The following is a 14,689-nucleotide window of genomic DNA, read 5'->3' as shown; positions in this document are numbered from 1 at the left end:
TGGCGTTGCCCATGGGGCTTCATGTAAGGCGGATAGCGTGGCTCGACTGCGAAATGCGCCTTTCGGCTCCTCTCTCTGGCTACAGTATGCTGTTGTCCACAGTGGCGCTGGCGTTGCCCATGGGGCTTCATGTAAGGCGACTGAACGTCGCTCGGCCAACAGCGGCCTACTGCAGACCGACACTTAAGAGACACCAAATACAAATCGACATCGAGAGACAGGCCCTGTCATATGGCACTCGCGACGTATACGCTGAAATTGAATGTAAAGAATACGTCTTTTGTGGTGGGCGTCACTCTACTGCAGTGTCACACATGACGAATAAAAAGGAAAACAGCAGAACGTCTGTGTAGGGCCATGTTTTTACCTACAGTGTCACCTGGCTGAATGTGTATAAGGCTCTGTGGCATCACTCAAACACAGCCAAATTGTCACACTAGCTGTGCATCTCTAAGAAAGTTGACGTATGTCCTCACCTCGGTGCCGGTTAAAACGATTTCGCCCCCGGGTGGGCTCGAACCACCAACCTTTCGGTTAACAGCCGAACGCGCTAGCCGATTGCGCCACGGAGGCCTTGACTTTGGCTTCCTTGCGCTCTGTATATCAACGCGAGTGGCAGCATTTGCTTACGCCTCTTCACATGGATAACGTGCATGCACACTGTAGCGAGGCTCGTAAACGGATGACATCGCCAAGCATGACATTATACTACAAAATGCATACAAACCAATGTTCTGCCTATGAATTCAGAAAACCTCCGAGGCCAGTAGAATACTTGTCATAGGTTGTAGAACATCCCTTTCATTCAGTGTACTGCCATGTGTTAGATGTTGCTCGAGATAGCTCCGCTCCTTGCAGGAAGGTGTAAAAAATGAATGCCTTCTGTGAGGTTCGAACTCACGACCCCTGGTTTACGAGACCAGTGCTCTACCACTGAGCTAAGAAGGCGGCAGCTTAGCTATTGTGAGCTATCCCCAAATTGTTACTTCATCATACTGAATCTTGCAGCCCTCGACCAGATATCGGATTTGGCACACAGCTGCTGCTGGGGTTGTCCAAATTGCCGTTTTCCAAATCTCTTGAATGTTTCGCCCTTACGATCGACGACGAGCTTCGGGCCAGCAAAAGTTTGCGGTCTGCGCAATCCTGACCTAGTGCACAGCTTGTGGGATAGCGTGGCTCGACTGCGAAATGCGCCTTTCGGCTCCTCTCTCTGGCTACAGTATGCTGTTGTCCACAGTGGCGCTGGCGTTGCCCATGGGGCTTCATGTAAGGCGACTGCACGTCGCTCGGCCAACAGCGGCCTACTGCAGACCGACACTTAAGAGACACCAAATACAAATCGACATCGAGAGACAGGCCCTGTCATATGGCACTCGCGACGTATACGCTGAAATTGAATGTAAAGAATACGTCTTTTGTGGTGGGCGTCACTCTACTGCAGTGTCACACATGACGAATAAAAAGGAAAACAGCAGAACGTCTGTGTAGGGCCATGTTTTTACCTACAGTGTCACCTGGCTGAATGTGTATAAGGCTCTGTGGCATCACTCAAACACAGCCAAATTGTCACACTAGCTGTGCATCTCTAACAAAGTTGACGTATGTCCTCACCTCGGTGCCGGTTAAAACGATTTCGCCCCCGGGTGGGCTCGAACCACCAACCTTTCGGTTAACAGCCGAACGCGCTAGCCGATTGCGCCCCGGAGGCCTTGACTTTGGCTCCTTTGCGCTCTGTATATCAACGCGAGTGGTAGCATTTGCTTACGCCTCTTCACATGGATAACGTGCATGCACACTGTAGCAAGGCTCGTAAACGAATGACATCGCCAAGCATGACATTATACTACAAAATGCATACAAACCAATGTTCTGCCTATGAATTCAGAAAACCTCCGAGGCCAGTAGAATACTTGTCATAGGTTGTAGAACATCCCTTTCATTCAGTGTACTGCCATGTGTTAGATGTTGCTCGAGATAGCTCCGCTCCTTGCAGGAAGGTGTAAAAAATGAATGCCTTCTGTGAGGTTCGAACTCACGACCCCTGGTTTACGAGACCAGTGCTCTACCACTGAGCTAAGAAGGCGGCAGCTTAGCTATTGTGAGCTATCCCCAAATTGTTACTTCATCATACTGAATCTTGCAGCCCTCGACCAGATATCGGATTTGGCACACAGCTGCTGCTGGGGTTGTCCAAATTGCCGTTTTCCAAATCTCTTGAATGTTTCGCCCTTACGATCGACGACGAGCTTCGGGCCAGCAAAAGTTTGCGGTCTGCGCAATCCTGACCTAGTGCACAGCTTGTGGGATAGCGTGGCTCGAATGCGAAATGCGCCTTTCGGCTCCTCTCTCTGGCTACAGTATGCTGTTGTCCACAGTGGCGCTGGCGTTGCCCATGGGGCTTCATGTAAGGCGGATAGCGTGGCTCGACTGCGAAATGCGCCTTTCGGCTCCTCTCTCTGGCTACAGTATGCTGTTGTCCACAGTGGCGCTGGCGTTGCCCATGGGGCTTCATGTAAGGCGACTGAACGTCGCTCGGCCAACAGCGGCCTACTGCAGACCGACACTTAAGAGACACCAAATACAAATCGACATCGAGAGACAGGCCCTGTCATATGGCACTCGCGACGTATACGCTGAAATTGAATGTAAAGAATACGTCTTTTGTGGTGGGCGTCACTCTACTGCAGTGTCACACATGACGAATAAAAAGGAAAACAGCAGAACGTCTGTGTAGGGCCATGTTTTTACCTACAGTGTCACCTGGCTGAATGTGTATAAGGCTCTGTGGCATCACTCAAACACAGCCAAATTGTCACACTAGCTGTGCATCTCTAAGAAAGTTGACGTATGTCCTCACCTCGGTGCCGGTTAAAACGATTTCGCCCCCGGGTGGGCTCGAACCACCAACCTTTCGGTTAACAGCCGAACGCGCTAGCCGATTGCGCCACGGAGGCCTTGACTTTGGCTTCCTTGCGCTCTGTATATCAACGCGAGTGGCAGCATTTGCTTACGCCTCTTCACATGGATAACGTGCATGCACACTGTAGCGAGGCTCGTAAACGGATGACATCGCCAAGCATGACATTATACTACAAAATGCATACAAACCAATGTTCTGCCTATGAATTCAGAAAACCTCCGAGGCCAGTAGAATACTTGTCATAGGTTGTAGAACATCCCTTTCATTCAGTGTACTGCCATGTGTTAGATGTTGCTCGAGATAGCTCCGCTCCTTGCAGGAAGGTGTAAAAAATGAATGCCTTCTGTGAGGTTCGAACTCACGACCCCTGGTTTACGAGACCAGTGCTCTACCACTGAGCTAAGAAGGTGGCAGCTTAGCGTTTGTGAGCTATCCCCAAATTGTTACTTCATCATACTGAATCTTGCAGCCCTCGATCAGATATCGGATTTGGCACACAGCTGCTGCTGGGGTTGTCCAAATTGCCGTTTTCCAAATCTCTTGAATGTTTCGCCCTCACGATCGACGACGAGCTTCGGGCCAGCAAAAGTTTGCGGTCTGCGCAATCCTGACCTAGTGCACAGCTTGTGGGACAGCGTGGCTCGACTGCGAAATGCGCCTTTCGGCTCCTCTCTCTGGCTACAGTATGCTGTTGTCCACAGTGGCGCTGGCGTTGCCCATGGGGCTTCATGTAAGGCGACTGCACGTCGCTCGGCCAACAGCGGCCTACTGCAGACCGACACTTAAGAGACACCAAATACAAATCGACATCGAGAGACAGGCCCTGTCATATGGCACTCGCGACGTATACGCTGAAATTGAATGTAAAGAATACGTCTTTTGTGGTGGGCGTCACTCTACTGCAGTGTCACACATGACGAATAAAAAGGAAAACAGCAGAACGTCTGTGTAGGGCCATGTTTTTACCTACAGTGTCACCTGGCTGAATGTGTATAAGGCTCTGTGGCATCACTCAAACACAGCCAAATTGTCACACTAGCTGTGCATCTCTAACAAAGTTGACGTATGTCCTCACCTCGGTGCCGGTTAAAACGATTTCGCCCCCGGGTGGGCTCGAACCACCAACCTTTCGGTTAACAGCCGAACGCGCTAGCCGATTGCGCCCCGGAGGCCTTGACTTTGGCTCCTTCGCGCTCTGTATATCAACGCGAGTGGTAGCATTTGCTTACGCCTCTTCACATGGATAACGTGCATGCACACTGTAGCAAGGCTCGTAAACGAATGACATCGCCAAGCATGACATTATACTACAAAATGCATACAAACCAATGTTCTGCCTATGAATTCAGAAAACCTCCGAGGCCAGTAGAATACTTGTCATAGGTTGTAGAACATCCCTTTCATTCAGTGTACTGCCATGTGTTAGATGTTGCTCGAGATAGCTCCGCTCCTTGCAGGAAGGTGTAAAAAATGAATGCCTTCTGTGAGGTTCGAACTCACGACCCCTGGTTTACGAGACCAGTGCTCTACCACTGAGCTAAGAAGGCGGCAGCTTAGCTATTGTGAGCTATCCCCAAATTGTTACTTCATCATACTGAATCTTGCAGCCCTCGACCAGATATCGGATTTGGCACACAGCTGCTGCTGGGGTTGTCCAAATTGCCGTTTTCCAAATCTCTTGAATGTTTCGCCCTTACGATCGACGACGAGCTTCGGGCCAGCAAAAGTTTGCGGTCTGCGCAATCCTGACCTAGTGCACAGCTTGTGGGATAGCGTGGCTCGAATGCGAAATGCGCCTTTCGGCTCCTCTCTCTGGCTACAGTATGCTGTTGTCCACAGTGGCGCTGGCGTTGCCCATGGGGCTTCATGTAAGGCGGATAGCGTGGCTCGACTGCGAAATGCGCCTTTCGGCTCCTCTCTCTGGCTACAGTATGCTGTTGTCCACAGTGGCGCTGGCGTTGCCCATGGGGCTTCATGTAAGGCGACTGCACGTCGCTCGGCCAACAGCGGCCTACTGCAGACCGACACTTAAGAGACACCAAATACAAATCGACATCGAGAGACAGGCCCTGTCATATGGCACTCGCGACGTATACGCTGAAATTGAATGTAAAGAATACGTCTTTTGTGGTGGGCGTCACTCTACTGCAGTGTCACACATGACGAATAAAAAGGAAAACAGCAGAACGTCTGTGTAGGGCCATGTTTTTACCTACAGTGTCACCTGGCTGAATGTGTATAAGGCTCTGTGGCATCACTCAAACACAGCCAAATTGTCACACTAGCTGTGCATCTCTAACAAAGTTGACGTATGTCCTCACCTCGGTGCCGGTTAAAACGATTTCGCCCCCGGGTGGGCTCGAACCACCAACCTTTCGGTTAACAGCCGAACGCGCTAGCCGATTGCGCCACGGAGGCCTTGACTTTGGCTTCCTTGCGCTCTCTATATCAACGCGAGTGGCAGCATTTGCTTACGCCTCTTCACATGGATAACGTGCATGCACACTGTAGCGAGGCTCGTAAACGGATGACATCGCCAAGCATGACATTATACTACAAAATGCATACAAACCAATGTTCTGCCTATGAATTCAGAAAACCTCCGAGGCCAGTAGAATACTTGTCATAGGTTGTAGAACATCCCTTTCATTCAGTGTACTGCCATGTGTTAGATGTTGCTCGAGATAGCTCCGCTCCTTGCAGGAAGGTGTAAAAAATGAATGCCTTCTGTGAGGTTCGAACTCACGACCCCTGGTTTACGAGACCAGTGCTCTACCACTGAGCTAAGAAGGCGGCAGCTTAGCTATTGTGAGCTATCCCCAAATTGTTACTTCATCATACTGAATCTTGCAGCCCTCGACCAGATATCGGATTTGGCACACAGCTGCTGCTGGGGTTGTCCAAATTGCCGTTTTCCAAATCTCTTGAATGTTTCGCCCTTACGATCGACGACGAGCTTCGGGCCAGCAAAAGTTTGCGGTCTGCGCAATCCTGACCTAGTGCACAGCTTGTGGGATAGCGTGGCTCGACTGCGAAATGCGCCTTTCGGCTCCTCTCTCTGGCTACAGTATGCTGTTGTCCACAGTGGCGCTGGCGTTGCCCATGGGGCTTCATGTAAGGCGACTGCACGTCGCTCGGCCAACAGCGGCCTACTGCAGACCGACACTTAAGAGACACCAAATACAAATCGACATCGAGAGACAGGCCCTGCCATATGGCACTCGCGACGTATACGCTGAAATTGAATGTAAAGAATACGTCTTTTGTGGTGGGCGTCACTCTACTGCAGTGTCACACATGACGAATAAAAAGGAAAACAGCAGAACGTCTGTGTAGGGCCATGTTTTTACCTACAGTGTCACCTGGCTGAATGTGTATAAGGCTCTGTGGCATCACTCAAACACAGCCAAATTGTCACACTAGCTGTGCATCTCTAAGAAAGTTGACGTATGTCCTCACCTCGGTGCCGGTTAAAACGATTTCGCCCCCGGGTGGGCTCGAACCACCAACCTTTCGGTTAACAGCCGAACGCGCTAGCCGATTGCGCCACGGAGGCCTTGACTTTGGCTTCCTTGCGCTCTGTATATCAACGCGAGTGGCAGCATTTGCTTACGCCTCTTCACATGGATAACGTGCATGCACACTGTAGCGAGGCTCGTAAACGGATGACATCGCCAAGCATGACATTATACTACAAAATGCATACAAACCAATGTTCTGCCTATGAATTCAGAAAACCTCCGAGGCCAGTAGAATACTTGTCATAGGTTGTAGAACATCCCTTTCATTCAGTGTACTGCCATGTGTTAGATGTTGCTCGAGATAGCTCCGCTCCTTGCAGGAAGGTGTAAAAAATGAATGCCTTCTGTGAGGTTCGAACTCACGACCCCTGGTTTACGAGACCAGTGCTCTACCACTGAGCTAAGAAGGCGGCAGCTTAGCTATTGTGAGCTATCCCCAAATTGTTACTTCATCATACTGAATCTTGCAGCCCTCGACCAGATATCGGATTTGGCACACAGCTGCTGCTGGGGTTGTCCAAATTGCCGTTTTCCAAATCTCTTGAATGTTTCGCCCTTACGATCGACGACGAGCTTCGGGCCAGCAAAAGTTTGCGGTCTGCGCAATCCTGACCTAGTGCACAGCTTGTGGGATAGCGTGGCTCGACTGCGAAATGCGCCTTTCGGCTCCTCTCTCTGGCTACAGTATGCTGTTGTCCACAGTGGCGCTGGCGTTGCCCATGGGGCTTCATGTAAGGCGACTGCACGTCGCTCGGCCAACAGCGGCCTACTGCAGACCGACACTTAAGAGACACCAAATACAAATCGACATCGAGAGACAGGCCCTGTCATATGGCACTCGCGACGTATACGCTGAAATTGAATGTAAAGAATACGTCTTTTGTGGTGGGCGTCACTCTACTGCAGTGTCACACATGACGAATAAAAAGGAAAACAGCAGAACGTCTGTGTAGGGCCATGTTTTTACCTACAGTGTCACCTGGCTGAATGTGTATAAGGCTCTGTGGCATCACTCAAACACAGCCAAATTGTCACACTAGCTGTGCATCTCTAACAAAGTTGACGTATGTCCTCACCTCGGTGCCGGTTAAAACGATTTCGCCCCCGGGTGGGCTCGAACCACCAACCTTTCGGTTAACAGCCGAACGCGCTAGCCGATTGCGCCCCGGAGGCCTTGACTTTGGCTCCTTTGCGCTCTGTATATCAACGCGAGTGGTAGCATTTGCTTACGCCTCTTCACATGGATAACGTGCATGCACACTGTAGCAAGGCTCGTAAACGAATGACATCGCCAAGCATGACATTATACTACAAAATGCATACAAACCAATGTTCTGCCTATGAATTCAGAAAACCTCCGAGGCCAGTAGAATACTTGTCATAGGTTGTAGAACATCCCTTTCATTCAGTGTACTGCCATGTGTTAGATGTTGCTCGAGATAGCTCCGCTCCTTGCAGGAAGGTGTAAAAAATGAATGCCTTCTGTGAGGTTCGAACTCACGACCCCTGGTTTACGAGACCAGTGCTCTACCACTGAGCTAAGAAGGCGGCAGCTTAGCTATTGTGAGCTATCCCCAAATTGTTACTTCATCATACTGAATCTTGCAGCCCTCGACCAGATATCGGATTTGGCACACAGCTGCTGCTGGGGTTGTCCAAATTGCCGTTTTCCAAATCTCTTGAATGTTTCGCCCTTACGATCGACGACGAGCTTCGGGCCAGCAAAAGTTTGCGGTCTGCGCAATCCTGACCTAGTGCACAGCTTGTGGGATAGCGTGGCTCGAATGCGAAATGCGCCTTTCGGCTCCTCTCTCTGGCTACAGTATGCTGTTGTCCACAGTGGCGCTGGCGTTGCCCATGGGGCTTCATGTAAGGCGGATAGCGTGGCTCGACTGCGAAATGCGCCTTTCGGCTCCTCTCTCTGGCTACAGTATGCTGTTGTCCACAGTGGCGCTGGCGTTGCCCATGGGGCTTCATGTAAGGCGACTGAACGTCGCTCGGCCAACAGCGGCCTACTGCAGACCGACACTTAAGAGACACCAAATACAAATCGACATCGAGAGACAGGCCCTGTCATATGGCACTCGCGACGTATACGCTGAAATTGAATGTAAAGAATACGTCTTTTGTGGTGGGCGTCACTCTACTGCAGTGTCACACATGACGAATAAAAAGGAAAACAGCAGAACGTCTGTGTAGGGCCATGTTTTTACCTACAGTGTCACCTGGCTGAATGTGTATAAGGCTCTGTGGCATCACTCAAACACAGCCAAATTGTCACACTAGCTGTGCATCTCTAAGAAAGTTGACGTATGTCCTCACCTCGGTGCCGGTTAAAACGATTTCGCCCCCGGGTGGGCTCGAACCACCAACCTTTCGGTTAACAGCCGAACGCGCTAGCCGATTGCGCCACGGAGGCCTTGACTTTGGCTTCCTTGCGCTCTGTATATCAACGCGAGTGGCAGCATTTGCTTACGCCTCTTCACATGGATAACGTGCATGCACACTGTAGCGAGGCTCGTAAACGGATGACATCGCCAAGCATGACATTATACTACAAAATGCATACAAACCAATGTTCTGCCTATGAATTCAGAAAACCTCCGAGGCCAGTAGAATACTTGTCATAGGTTGTAGAACATCCCTTTCATTCAGTGTACTGCCATGTGTTAGATGTTGCTCGAGATAGCTCCGCTCCTTGCAGGAAGGTGTAAAAAATGAATGCCTTCTGTGAGGTTCGAACTCACGACCCCTGGTTTACGAGACCAGTGCTCTACCACTGAGCTAAGAAGGTGGCAGCTTAGCGTTTGTGAGCTATCCCCAAATTGTTACTTCATCATACTGAATCTTGCAGCCCTCGATCAGATATCGGATTTGGCACACAGCTGCTGCTGGGGTTGTCCAAATTGCCGTTTTCCAAATCTCTTGAATGTTTCGCCCTCACGATCGACGACGAGCTTCGGGCCAGCAAAAGTTTGCGGTCTGCGCAATCCTGACCTAGTGCACAGCTTGTGGGACAGCGTGGCTCGACTGCGAAATGCGCCTTTCGGCTCCTCTCTCTGGCTACAGTATGCTGTTGTCCACAGTGGCGCTGGCGTTGCCCATGGGGCTTCATGTAAGGCGACTGCACGTCGCTCGGCCAACAGCGGCCTACTGCAGACCGACACTTAAGAGACACCAAATACAAATCGACATCGAGAGACAGGCCCTGTCATATGGCACTCGCGACGTATACGCTGAAATTGAATGTAAAGAATACGTCTTTTGTGGTGGGCGTCACTCTACTGCAGTGTCACACATGACGAATAAAAAGGAAAACAGCAGAACGTCTGTGTAGGGCCATGTTTTTACCTACAGTGTCACCTGGCTGAATGTGTATAAGGCTCTGTGGCATCACTCAAACACAGCCAAATTGTCACACTAGCTGTGCATCTCTAACAAAGTTGACGTATGTCCTCACCTCGGTGCCGGTTAAAACGATTTCGCCCCCGGGTGGGCTCGAACCACCAACCTTTCGGTTAACAGCCGAACGCGCTAGCCGATTGCGCCCCGGAGGCCTTGACTTTGGCTCCTTCGCGCTCTGTATATCAACGCGAGTGGTAGCATTTGCTTACGCCTCTTCACATGGATAACGTGCATGCACACTGTAGCAAGGCTCGTAAACGAATGACATCGCCAAGCATGACATTATACTACAAAATGCATACAAACCAATGTTCTGCCTATGAATTCAGAAAACCTCCGAGGCCAGTAGAATACTTGTCATAGGTTGTAGAACATCCCTTTCATTCAGTGTACTGCCATGTGTTAGATGTTGCTCGAGATAGCTCCGCTCCTTGCAGGAAGGTGTAAAAAATGAATGCCTTCTGTGAGGTTCGAACTCACGACCCCTGGTTTACGAGACCAGTGCTCTACCACTGAGCTAAGAAGGCGGCAGCTTAGCTATTGTGAGCTATCCCCAAATTGTTACTTCATCATACTGAATCTTGCAGCCCTCGACCAGATATCGGATTTGGCACACAGCTGCTGCTGGGGTTGTCCAAATTGCCGTTTTCCAAATCTCTTGAATGTTTCGCCCTTACGATCGACGACGAGCTTCGGGCCAGCAAAAGTTTGCGGTCTGCGCAATCCTGACCTAGTGCACAGCTTGTGGGATAGCGTGGCTCGAATGCGAAATGCGCCTTTCGGCTCCTCTCTCTGGCTACAGTATGCTGTTGTCCACAGTGGCGCTGGCGTTGCCCATGGGGCTTCATGTAAGGCGGATAGCGTGGCTCGACTGCGAAATGCGCCTTTCGGCTCCTCTCTCTGGCTACAGTATGCTGTTGTCCACAGTGGCGCTGGCGTTGCCCATGGGGCTTCATGTAAGGCGACTGCACGTCGCTCGGCCAACAGCGGCCTACTGCAGACCGACACTTAAGAGACACCAAATACAAATCGACATCGAGAGACAGGCCCTGTCATATGGCACTCGCGACGTATACGCTGAAATTGAATGTAAAGAATACGTCTTTTGTGGTGGGCGTCACTCTACTGCAGTGTCACACATGACGAATAAAAAGGAAAACAGCAGAACGTCTGTGTAGGGCCATGTTTTTACCTACAGTGTCACCTGGCTGAATGTGTATAAGGCTCTGTGGCATCACTCAAACACAGCCAAATTGTCACACTAGCTGTGCATCTCTAACAAAGTTGACGTATGTCCTCACCTCGGTGCCGGTTAAAACGATTTCGCCCCCGGGTGGGCTCGAACCACCAACCTTTCGGTTAACAGCCGAACGCGCTAGCCGATTGCGCCACGGAGGCCTTGACTTTGGCTTCCTTGCGCTCTCTATATCAACGCGAGTGGCAGCATTTGCTTACGCCTCTTCACATGGATAACGTGCATGCACACTGTAGCGAGGCTCGTAAACGGATGACATCGCCAAGCATGACATTATACTACAAAATGCATACAAACCAATGTTCTGCCTATGAATTCAGAAAACCTCCGAGGCCAGTAGAATACTTGTCATAGGTTGTAGAACATCCCTTTCATTCAGTGTACTGCCATGTGTTAGATGTTGCTCGAGATAGCTCCGCTCCTTGCAGGAAGGTGTAAAAAATGAATGCCTTCTGTGAGGTTCGAACTCACGACCCCTGGTTTACGAGACCAGTGCTCTACCACTGAGCTAAGAAGGCGGCAGCTTAGCTATTGTGAGCTATCCCCAAATTGTTACTTCATCATACTGAATCTTGCAGCCCTCGACCAGATATCGGATTTGGCACACAGCTGCTGCTGGGGTTGTCCAAATTGCCGTTTTCCAAATCTCTTGAATGTTTCGCCCTTACGATCGACGACGAGCTTCGGGCCAGCAAAAGTTTGCGGTCTGCGCAATCCTGACCTAGTGCACAGCTTGTGGGATAGCGTGGCTCGACTGCGAAATGCGCCTTTCGGCTCCTCTCTCTGGCTACAGTATGCTGTTGTCCACAGTGGCGCTGGCGTTGCCCATGGGGCTTCATGTAAGGCGACTGCACGTCGCTCGGCCAACAGCGGCCTACTGCAGACCGACACTTAAGAGACACCAAATACAAATCGACATCGAGAGACAGGCCCTGCCATATGGCACTCGCGACGTATACGCTGAAATTGAATGTAAAGAATACGTCTTTTGTGGTGGGCGTCACTCTACTGCAGTGTCACACATGACGAATAAAAAGGAAAACAGCAGAACGTCTGTGTAGGGCCATGTTTTTACCTACAGTGTCACCTGGCTGAATGTGTATAAGGCTCTGTGGCATCACTCAAACACAGCCAAATTGTCACACTAGCTGTGCATCTCTAACAAAGTTGACGTATGTCCTCACCTCGGTGCCGGTTAAAACGGTTTCGCCCCCGGGTGGGCTCGAACCACCAACCTTTCGGTTAACAGCCGAACGCGCTAGCCGATTGCGCCCCGGAGGCCTTGACTTTGGCTCCCTTGCGCTCTGTATATCAACGCGAGTGGTAGCATTTGCTTACGCCTCTTCACATGGATAACGTGCATGCACACTGTAGCGAGGCTCGTAAACGAATGACATCGCCAAGCATGACATTATACTACAAAATGCATACAAACCAATGTTCTGCCTATGAATTCAGAAAACCTCCGAGGCCAGTAGAATACTTGTCATAGGTTGTAGAACATCCCTTTCATTCAGTGTACTGCCATGTGTTAGATGTTGCTCGAGATAGCTCCGCTCCTTGCAGGAAGGTGTAAAAAATGAATGCCTTCTGTGAGGTTCGAACTCACGACCCCTGGTTTACGAGACCAGTGCTCTACCACTGAGCTAAGAAGGCGGCAGCTTAGCTATTGTGAGCTATCCCCAAATTGTTACTTCATCATACTGAATCTTGCAGCCCTCGACCAGATATCGGATTTGGCACACAGCTGCTGCTGGGGTTGTCCAAATTGCCGTTTTCCAAATCTCTTGAATGTTTCGCCCTTACGATCGACGACGAGCTTCGGGCCAGCAAAAGTTTGCGGTCTGCGCAATCCTGACCTAGTGCACAGCTTGTGGGATAGCGTGGCTCGAATGCGAAATGCGCCTTTCGGCTCCTCTCTCTGGCTACAGTATGCTGTTGTCCACAGTGGCGCTGGCGTTGCCCATGGGGCTTCATGTAAGGCGGATAGCGTGGCTCGACTGCGAAATGCGCCTTTCGGCTCCTCTCTCTGGCTACAGTATGCTGTTGTCCACAGTGGCGCTGGCGTTGCCCATGGGGCTTCATGTAAGGCGACTGCACGTCGCTCGGCCAACAGCGGCCTACTGCAGACCGACACTTAAGAGACACCAAATACAAATCGACATCGAGAGACAGGCCCTGTCATATGGCACTCGCGACGTATACGCTGAAATTGAATGTAAAGAATACGTCTTTTGTGGTGGGCGTCACTCTACTGCAGTGTCACACATGACGAATAAAAAGGAAAACAGCAGAACGTCTGTGTAGGGCCATGTTTTTACCTACAGTGTCACCTGGCTGAATGTGTATAAGGCTCTGTGGCATCACTCAAACACAGCCAAATTGTCACACTAGCTGTGCATCTCTAACAAAGTTGACGTATGTCCTCACCTCGGTGCCGGTTAAAACGATTTCGCCCCCGGGTGGGCTCGAACCACCAACCTTTCGGTTAACAGCCGAACGCGCTAGCCGATTGCGCCACGGAGGCCTTGACTTTGGCTTCCTTGCGCTCTGTATATCAACGCGAGTGGCAGCATTTGCTTACGCCTCTTCACATGGATAACGTGCATGCACACTGTAGCGAGGCTCGTAAACGGATGACATCGCCAAGCATGACATTATACTACAAAATGCATACAAACCAATGTTCTGCCTATGAATTCAGAAAACCTCCGAGGCCAGTAGAATACTTGTCATAGGTTGTAGAACATCCCTTTCATTCAGTGTACTGCCATGTGTTAGATGTTGCTCGAGATAGCTCCGCTCCTTGCAGGAAGGTGTAAAAAATGAATGCCTTCTGTGAGGTTCGAACTCACGACCCCTGGTTTACGAGACCAGTGCTCTACCACTGAGCTAAGAAGGCGGCAGCTTAGCTATTGTGAGCTATCCCCAAATTGTTACTTCATCATACTGAATCTTGCAGCCCTCGACCAGATATCGGATTTGGCACACAGCTGCTGCTGGGGTTGTCCAAATTGCCGTTTTCCAAATCTCTAGAATGTTTCGCCCTTACGATCGACGACGAGCTTCGGGCCAGCAAAAGTTTGCGGTCTGCGCAATCCTGACCTAGTGCACAGCTTGTGGGATAGCGTGGCTCGAATGCGAAATGCGCCTTTCGGCTCCTCTCTCTGGCTACAGTATGCTGTTGTCCACAGTGGCGCTGGCGTTGCCCATGGGGCTTCATGTAAGGCGGATAGCGTGGCTCGACTGCGAAATGCGCCTTTCGGCTCCTCTCTCTGGCTACAGTATGCTGTTGTCCACAGTGGCGCTGGCGTTGCCCATGGGGCTTCATGTAAGGCGACTGCACGTCGCTCGGCCAACAGCGGCCTACTGCAGACCGACACTTAAGAGACACCAAATACAAATCGACATCGAGAGACAGGCCCTGTCATATGGCACTCGCGACGTATACGCTGAAATTGAATGTAAAGAATACGTCTTTTGTGGTGGGCGTCACTCTACTGCAGTGTCACACATGACGAATAAAAAGGAAAACAGCAGAACGTCTGTGTAGGGCCATGTTTTTACCTACAGTGTCACCTGGCT

The 14,689-nt window shown here is 50.6% G+C and overlaps 24 non-coding genes across 24 annotated transcripts; all 24 read right to left on the bottom strand.

Annotated features, from left to right (window-relative positions):
• Positions 1 to 499: 499 nt before the first annotated feature.
• Positions 500 to 573, bottom strand: Trnan-guu (transfer RNA asparagine (anticodon GUU)). The gene has a single exon. It is a non-coding gene; the product is annotated as a tRNA-Asn (tRNA).
• A 303-nt stretch (positions 574 to 876) lies between these two features.
• On the bottom strand, positions 877 to 948 carry Trnat-cgu (transfer RNA threonine (anticodon CGU)). The gene has a single exon. It is a non-coding gene; the product is annotated as a tRNA-Thr (tRNA).
• A 689-nt stretch (positions 949 to 1,637) lies between these two features.
• Trnan-guu (transfer RNA asparagine (anticodon GUU)) lies at positions 1,638 to 1,711 on the bottom strand. Its single transcript has one exon. It is a non-coding gene; the product is annotated as a tRNA-Asn (tRNA).
• Positions 1,712 to 2,014: 303 nt separating this feature from the next.
• On the bottom strand, positions 2,015 to 2,086 carry Trnat-cgu (transfer RNA threonine (anticodon CGU)). Its single transcript has one exon. It is a non-coding gene; the product is annotated as a tRNA-Thr (tRNA).
• A 797-nt stretch (positions 2,087 to 2,883) lies between these two features.
• Positions 2,884 to 2,957, bottom strand: Trnan-guu (transfer RNA asparagine (anticodon GUU)). The gene has a single exon. It is a non-coding gene; the product is annotated as a tRNA-Asn (tRNA).
• Positions 2,958 to 3,260: 303 nt separating this feature from the next.
• Trnat-cgu (transfer RNA threonine (anticodon CGU)) lies at positions 3,261 to 3,332 on the bottom strand. The gene has a single exon. It is a non-coding gene; the product is annotated as a tRNA-Thr (tRNA).
• Positions 3,333 to 4,021: 689 nt separating this feature from the next.
• Positions 4,022 to 4,095, bottom strand: Trnan-guu (transfer RNA asparagine (anticodon GUU)). Its single transcript has one exon. It is a non-coding gene; the product is annotated as a tRNA-Asn (tRNA).
• Positions 4,096 to 4,398: 303 nt separating this feature from the next.
• On the bottom strand, positions 4,399 to 4,470 carry Trnat-cgu (transfer RNA threonine (anticodon CGU)). The gene has a single exon. It is a non-coding gene; the product is annotated as a tRNA-Thr (tRNA).
• Positions 4,471 to 5,267: 797 nt separating this feature from the next.
• On the bottom strand, positions 5,268 to 5,341 carry Trnan-guu (transfer RNA asparagine (anticodon GUU)). Its single transcript has one exon. It is a non-coding gene; the product is annotated as a tRNA-Asn (tRNA).
• A 303-nt stretch (positions 5,342 to 5,644) lies between these two features.
• Positions 5,645 to 5,716, bottom strand: Trnat-cgu (transfer RNA threonine (anticodon CGU)). Its single transcript has one exon. It is a non-coding gene; the product is annotated as a tRNA-Thr (tRNA).
• Positions 5,717 to 6,405: 689 nt separating this feature from the next.
• Positions 6,406 to 6,479, bottom strand: Trnan-guu (transfer RNA asparagine (anticodon GUU)). The gene has a single exon. It is a non-coding gene; the product is annotated as a tRNA-Asn (tRNA).
• A 303-nt stretch (positions 6,480 to 6,782) lies between these two features.
• Trnat-cgu (transfer RNA threonine (anticodon CGU)) lies at positions 6,783 to 6,854 on the bottom strand. Its single transcript has one exon. It is a non-coding gene; the product is annotated as a tRNA-Thr (tRNA).
• A 689-nt stretch (positions 6,855 to 7,543) lies between these two features.
• Positions 7,544 to 7,617, bottom strand: Trnan-guu (transfer RNA asparagine (anticodon GUU)). Its single transcript has one exon. It is a non-coding gene; the product is annotated as a tRNA-Asn (tRNA).
• Positions 7,618 to 7,920: 303 nt separating this feature from the next.
• Trnat-cgu (transfer RNA threonine (anticodon CGU)) lies at positions 7,921 to 7,992 on the bottom strand. Its single transcript has one exon. It is a non-coding gene; the product is annotated as a tRNA-Thr (tRNA).
• A 797-nt stretch (positions 7,993 to 8,789) lies between these two features.
• Positions 8,790 to 8,863, bottom strand: Trnan-guu (transfer RNA asparagine (anticodon GUU)). The gene has a single exon. It is a non-coding gene; the product is annotated as a tRNA-Asn (tRNA).
• A 303-nt stretch (positions 8,864 to 9,166) lies between these two features.
• On the bottom strand, positions 9,167 to 9,238 carry Trnat-cgu (transfer RNA threonine (anticodon CGU)). Its single transcript has one exon. It is a non-coding gene; the product is annotated as a tRNA-Thr (tRNA).
• A 689-nt stretch (positions 9,239 to 9,927) lies between these two features.
• On the bottom strand, positions 9,928 to 10,001 carry Trnan-guu (transfer RNA asparagine (anticodon GUU)). The gene has a single exon. It is a non-coding gene; the product is annotated as a tRNA-Asn (tRNA).
• Positions 10,002 to 10,304: 303 nt separating this feature from the next.
• Positions 10,305 to 10,376, bottom strand: Trnat-cgu (transfer RNA threonine (anticodon CGU)). The gene has a single exon. It is a non-coding gene; the product is annotated as a tRNA-Thr (tRNA).
• A 797-nt stretch (positions 10,377 to 11,173) lies between these two features.
• Positions 11,174 to 11,247, bottom strand: Trnan-guu (transfer RNA asparagine (anticodon GUU)). Its single transcript has one exon. It is a non-coding gene; the product is annotated as a tRNA-Asn (tRNA).
• Positions 11,248 to 11,550: 303 nt separating this feature from the next.
• On the bottom strand, positions 11,551 to 11,622 carry Trnat-cgu (transfer RNA threonine (anticodon CGU)). The gene has a single exon. It is a non-coding gene; the product is annotated as a tRNA-Thr (tRNA).
• Positions 11,623 to 12,311: 689 nt separating this feature from the next.
• On the bottom strand, positions 12,312 to 12,385 carry Trnan-guu (transfer RNA asparagine (anticodon GUU)). Its single transcript has one exon. It is a non-coding gene; the product is annotated as a tRNA-Asn (tRNA).
• A 303-nt stretch (positions 12,386 to 12,688) lies between these two features.
• On the bottom strand, positions 12,689 to 12,760 carry Trnat-cgu (transfer RNA threonine (anticodon CGU)). The gene has a single exon. It is a non-coding gene; the product is annotated as a tRNA-Thr (tRNA).
• A 797-nt stretch (positions 12,761 to 13,557) lies between these two features.
• Positions 13,558 to 13,631, bottom strand: Trnan-guu (transfer RNA asparagine (anticodon GUU)). Its single transcript has one exon. It is a non-coding gene; the product is annotated as a tRNA-Asn (tRNA).
• A 303-nt stretch (positions 13,632 to 13,934) lies between these two features.
• On the bottom strand, positions 13,935 to 14,006 carry Trnat-cgu (transfer RNA threonine (anticodon CGU)). The gene has a single exon. It is a non-coding gene; the product is annotated as a tRNA-Thr (tRNA).
• Between the last annotated feature and the right edge of the window lie 683 nt (positions 14,007 to 14,689).

The sequence above is a fragment of the Schistocerca serialis genome, chromosome 6 (assembly GCF_023864345.2).
Source record: "Schistocerca serialis cubense isolate TAMUIC-IGC-003099 chromosome 6, iqSchSeri2.2, whole genome shotgun sequence".
In the NCBI taxonomy this organism is placed as follows: Eukaryota; Metazoa; Arthropoda; class Insecta; order Orthoptera; family Acrididae; genus Schistocerca; species Schistocerca serialis.
Note: the sequence above shows the minus strand (reverse complement) of the source record. Positions and strands in the feature narration are given on the sequence as shown.